Here is a 6,246-nt window from a genome sequence, read left to right on the forward strand (position 1 = left end):
TTTATTGTGGCGCGTGCCGTCGCTGAGAGTTCTTTCTGCCGAGGTGGAGGGTGCCCAGGGTTTTTCTGGTCTTCGCGGGAGCGATGGGGTGAGGCCGGGTAGTCGTGGTGGTGGTGGTGGTGATGGCGGAGAGGTGGTGGTGAGGCTTGGGGGTGTTGGTGAGGCCGTGTGATGGTGGTGAGGCCGAAGAGATTGTGTGGTGGTGAGGTTGTGTGATGGTGGTGAGGCCGAAGTGGCGATGGTGTTGATGGTGGAGAGGGTGGGTGGTGAGGCTGTGTGACGGGGATGCCCAGAGGTGGTGGTGACGGTGGGTGATGGTAAGGCTGAAGATGTCGGGAGCTGCCCAGGGTTTGGTTTCCATGACTGGGGGCATAGCGGGGGCATGGGCAGGGGGCTGTCCCTTAATTGAGAGATCTGTGGGGGGATGAACAATATACACCCCCCGCCCTCCTGTAAAATAATTGTGGGCAGTGCGCGTGAACGATCTATTTATAAAAGCAACGAGGGGATGGATACAGCGTAGCCTGATACGGGAATTCAAACTTTTCTTCGTCGTGTTAATTAAGCTGCCCCGAGTCGCGGCTGCAGCGCCTCCTCGCGCCCAACCAGTTACATCTCCACGCAAAGACGCCGATTCTTTACCAAAGATAAAATCCACGGCGTCACCTCGTGCCCCCGCCACTCTCACCACGTCATTTAGCCCCCCAGTAAATTGTGAAAACTACGGAGTTGACGGCCGGGGCTTTTGGTGGCGGCCAGTGCCTTATGCTGGCCGAGCGGTCTCCTGGGGGGCCGTGCTGCTTACCCCCCACCGCCCCCCCCCCCGCTTCTTCCATGGTCACAAGTGGCCGCGCCTGCGTCTGACGTGGCCGCACAGGTGTCCGGGCTGTGCCACTCCGCGCGGAGGGGTGGGGGAGACCCCATCAGCAGTTTTGTGTCGACCCCGCAAAGGGGGGGGGGGGGCGGGGGGGGCTCTCGGCCCCCCCTCCTCCCCGTCCCCTTGAGCGGGGTCGCCGGGTCACGGGCTGCCGTTACGGATGTTGGGGCTTCCACGCCGCCTGCAGGGTCCACCTGCTCCCACCCCCTTCCCACCCCCCTCCTGAGTTGTGAAGACACCCAGGCATGTGCTTGTATGATTGTGTATGTAAGTGTGTGTCTGTGTGTGTCTGCCAGAGAGGATGTGGGGGTAGCGGTCAGCGCAGTCGCTCGTTCCGCTGCGACACGAAACCCGGCGACCCGGGTTCGATTGCCGCTCACTGATTGCCGCTGGGTGATGGTGTTGGTGACGAATATCTGAACTGGTCCTGAGCTTCTCCTAGGTCGACTCGGCCTTGAATAGGTACCTGGTGCGGTGTGTAAAGATCAGCACTGGGGAGACAAAGGCGGACAGACGTGGTGTTGGCCACTCACTCCCCCTCCCCCCCTGGCTTCTATAGGCGCTGCTACTCACGAAGGGCACTTTCCCCAACAGCCCGTTAGAGGCTACACGGGGGAGCTTTGTGTGAGAGAATGAATGACGGCGCGTGCGTGGGAATGCGAGAATGCCAGGTGCAGCCTTCGGGGGCAGGGCAGGCGATGGGGTGAGGTCGAATGAGCGGGGTGGGGGGGAGACCGGGCTGGTGGTGGTGCTGAGGCTGAAGATTTGGTGTTGAGGCTGGAGAGGTGCTGGTGGTGCTGGTGTTGAGGCTGGGTGATGGTGGTGAGACTGCGGTGATGGTGTTGAGGCTGGGTGATGGTGTTGAGGCTGCGGTGATGGTGTTGAGGCTACGGTGATGGTGTTGAGGCTGGGTGATGGTGTTGAGGCTGGGTGATGGTGTTGGGGCTGGGTGATGGTGTTGAGGCTGGGTGATGGTGTTGAGGCTACGGTGATGGTGTTGAGTCTGGGTGATGGTGTTGAGTCTGGGTGATGGTGTTGAGGCTGGGTGATGGTGGTGAGGCTGGGTGATGGTGGTGAGGCTGGGTGATGGTGTTGAGGCTGGGTGATGGTGTTGGGGCTGGGTGATGGTGTTGAGGCTGCGGTGATGGTGTTGAGGCTGGGTGATGGTGTTGAGGCTTGGTGATGGTGTTGAGGCTGAGTGATGGTGTTGAGGCTGGGTGATGGTGTTGAGGCTGGGTGATGGTGTTGAGGCTGGGTGATGGTGTTGAGGCTGGGTGATGGTGTTGAGGCTGGGTGATGGTGTTGAGGCTGGGTGATGGTGTTGAGACTGAGTGATGGTGTTGAGCCTGGGTGATGGTGTTGAGGCTGGGTGATGGTGTTGAGGCTGCGGTGATGGTGTTGAGGCTGGGTGATGGTGTTGAGGCTGGGTGATGGTGTTGAGGCTGGGTGATGAGTCATCGTGGTGATGCTCGGTGATGGTGTTGAGGCTGGGTGATGGTGGTGAGACTGCGGTGATGGTGTTGAGGCTGGGTGATGGTGGTGAGGCTGCGGTGATGGTGTTGAGGCTGGGTGATGGTGTTGGGGCTGGGTGATGGTGTTGGGGCTGGGTGATGGTGTTGAGGCTGGGTGATGGTGTTGAGGCTGGATGATGGTGGCGAGGCTGCGGTGATGGTGTTGAGGCTGGGTTATCGTGGTGAGGCTGGGTGATGGTGTTGAGGTTGCTCCGCAGGTTTTCCTGAATATCTCTCCAGCCGGTGCCCCGCGCCACCGCGCACGGCACGGACCCCGGACGACATCCACCCACCCGCCATGGGGCCCCGCTTGGAGCCCCGTCTGCCGCGCGTGTCGCTGGAATCCCCCCGTGGCAGGGAGGATGCGACTGGGGCAGAGGGGCTCGGGGTAGTCGAGGGGGAGCGTGACCCTCCGCTGTCAAGGAAGTGGGGTGGGGGGGGTCTGATGGGGTTTGTGATCGGGCACCGGTCTTTATGTTCAGCGGACGGGAAGGCCCCGGGCAGCCGTGGAGGAGGATGAGGAGGAGGAGGAAGACGACACCTGCGGTGTTGTGTTCTCCGGAATCGGAATTCCTCCCTCCTTCCGTCACTCTCGCTTGTCCTTCCGCGTCCCTCTCTCTTTCCTCTCTCTCTCTCTCTCTGCAGAGCAGTGCATGTATCCCTGTCTGGTGTCTCTGTCTGGTGTCTCTGTCATCGCTCCCTCCCTCCCCTCTCCCCGCAGTGATCACACCGTACGACCTGTCTCCAATTAAAGCCATTCGCCACACACTCGTCGGCAGCACTGGCTTATTAACAGAAGGACATTTCTTTTGGAATTAATTTTTTTTGTCTAAAAGCTAAATAAAGCATTAAAAGCAGCAACTGCAATGTGACCTAGAGAAGAGAGAGGGGGCTGTGTAATCGCTGTGCGTGATATGCTGTGACGGGGATCGGAGTAACACAGGCGTATGTATGTTGAACTTCTTTCGCACCGTACGTAGCCAAGCGTGCCGTTCGGAGGTGCGGGGGGACGGACACAAAACGAAAACGCACAAAAAGCAATGGGACAAAGGCTGAATGGTGGTCAAAGATGCGCGTAGAGGCGCACGTGTGGAGTTAAAGAGAGACACAGAGATAAACACGCGGAGTAGTTCGGGATATTGACGGTTGGCAAGATCGAACTTGCGGGCAGGATGCGTCGCTGGCGCCCATGATGTCTCTGTCGGTGGTGGAGACTCGACGGTGGAGTGACGGGTCAAAAGACGCGAACGCTTCCGAGAGAGAACGTCCGGCATGGAGACGGAGCGATGAAGTCGACTTTGCATGGGCTAGAATGAATAGGAGACGCTTTGCAGCGTCTTGGGATCGTGAGCGATGGTGATGGCTTGAGTCGGACTTCATCCAGTCGTGGGATCATCATCATCGTCGTGGCTGATGATTGTGATGCTTTGGGTAATCGCCTATCTGTCATAAGGTCATGGTAATATTAAAGTGTGAGTTGTGCTTCAGTGTATGTATGTTGAACTTATTTCGCACCGTGCCTAGCCAGATGTGCTAATCTGAAGTGCGGGGGTGGAAGGACAACAAACTAAACTTAAACAACAAATATTCTAAAGAAATGAGTTTTCAATGTAGAACCGAGTTTCACCTTGTACAGCCACAGCGAACCCATTCCCTTCAAGTTTGCTTCAACTCCTCCCCCGTGTAGCTCCTGCTCACTGATGCCCACAGGGAGCAGTGGCCGCACTTCGATTTGGCTGCCACGTGTGGGATGGTCGTGCGCCAAACCCATAACCACATCTTAACCACAATCAGTAGGGAGGCGATGGCTTTAAGACAACCACATTCAATGCAGGGTGGGGGGGGGGGCTCTCGAATACCCAACCACACGCGTCAGAGGGGGGCTCTTAAAGACAACCGCACTGGATAGGGGGGGGGCGGGGGGCAGCTGGTGAAATTCCTACTCGCACTCGTGGGGAACTAGCGCACACCACGGGGCCGATGCGGCCGTCTCGAACGCCACTCCTCGGGCCCCATCTCAAGCAGTCCGGGTCTCCCCTTTCACAAACCAGATCCACCGTCTTATCTCCCTGGTGCCGGTCTGGGTGGAGTGGTGCCGGTCTGGGTGGAGTGGTGCTCGTATGTCTCCGTTTTGGAAAATGTCACTGCCCCCACCACGGCGGAATCGGCAACTGAACGCTGCTCATTACCCACGCAGAGAACGCACACACGCATGCTTTCAGAACCCCCCCCCCTACCCCCGACTGGAATTTTAACGAGGACTTTACGATCAGGAGTCGAGAAGTTCTGCCCACGGTGCCACGGTGGCGAGATGTTAACTACCTCGCCTGGTATACAGGAGGTCGGGGGTTCGATCCCGACCCTGACGATGCCTGCTGTATATTTTTAGTCTGCGTGTCTCTCTAATCGTCATCAAGGTGGCTAGGAGATGTTCACTATCTCGCCTGGTATACAGGAGGTCGGGGGTTCGATCCTGACCCTGACACCTGTATACAGGGTGCTTTAAAAATGTCAACACGTATACGGGACTATCGTTTTTAATGGGAAAAGAACGCATAATAATACACTGTAACATGATAACAAATGTATGTTAATAGCTTCAAAAAGTCAAAGGGTCTCCACTTGTTTGCCATCATTGTCCACACATGTCTGGAATCTTCTCCAGGTGGTCTCCATGTCTTGTGGTATTGTTGCAAATTCTCGGAAGTGTTAACGTGTTTTTGAAGCACCTTGTATATTTGGAGTTCGCGGTGTCTCTCTGCCCGTTGGTCGCGTGCATTTTTCTCCGTGTGCTCCGGGTTTTCCCTCCACATTTATAAACACGCGTTTAGAGTATTTGGCTGCTGTAAAATGTCCACGCGATAAGCCACTTCATTGAGCTATCACTTGTGATAGCCAGGTCGCTGGTAAAGTAAAAAATAGAGTTGGGTTCACCAATCATCAGGCAGGTGCGGTGCGCAGCCGCTTGCGAGCAGCTGGTAATGATGGGAGTACGAGAAGCGCTGATGTCAGTCCACGAGTGTTTAATACTGTATGCGATTTAGTAGGCCTTCATCCAGCAGTGGATGGATCATGGCTGATGTTGGCGTCGTCTTACGCGGAGAATCGCCCGTCACCGCTTCGGGTTCTAGAGTGAAACATGGAATGATGGGGGAAATAAAACTTTCTCAATCAATACTAGCGGCGCGATGATACATTGGCCGTGGTGTGACGACGGCGATGAAAACATTTATGAATCCAGCACTGTGGATCACCGCGCAGATGTTCTGAAACTCCCATCTCGTGGGCTTCGAGGAGGTGATATCAAATCCCTGGGCTCGCCAGGAGGAGGCGGCTCAGTAAATGTGGACTCATCTTCTTGGTTCTTTCGGTAAAGTCACGTAGAAGGGAAGTAATAAAATAATAAAAAATAAAACATCACAGGGAGGGGATGCTGCTAATCCTGCATCATGCACGGGCAAATTAGCACTAATCACATATCTGCATTTCCCATATCCCCTCCCTTGGATGCTGCTAATCCTGCATAATGCACTTACACAAGTAGTACTAATCACATACCTGCATTTCGCATGGGTATGCTGGATTCCTCTTGATATGCAAATTCTTTTGTCAAGGCGCCCCCTTTCCCCCCCTTCCAACCCAGCTTATATAAATGCTCCAAGCACGTGTGCTGTTTCATTCAGACGCTGTCGCCTCGACAGACCTGGTTTCACCTGAGGACGGCTACTTGCGTTGTGGCCGAAACGTCGTGAGAATTATTTTATTATGTTTTATTTTTATTATTTTATTACTTCCCTTCTACGTGACTTTACCGAAAGAACCAAGAAGATGAATCCCTGCAGTCACGAAAGCTTTAAA

The sequence above is a fragment of the Lethenteron reissneri genome, chromosome 24 (assembly GCF_015708825.2).
Source record: "Lethenteron reissneri isolate LAM-NWPU_2019-01 chromosome 24, ASM1570882v1, whole genome shotgun sequence".
NCBI lineage: Eukaryota > Metazoa > Chordata > Hyperoartia > Petromyzontiformes > Petromyzontidae > Lethenteron > Lethenteron reissneri.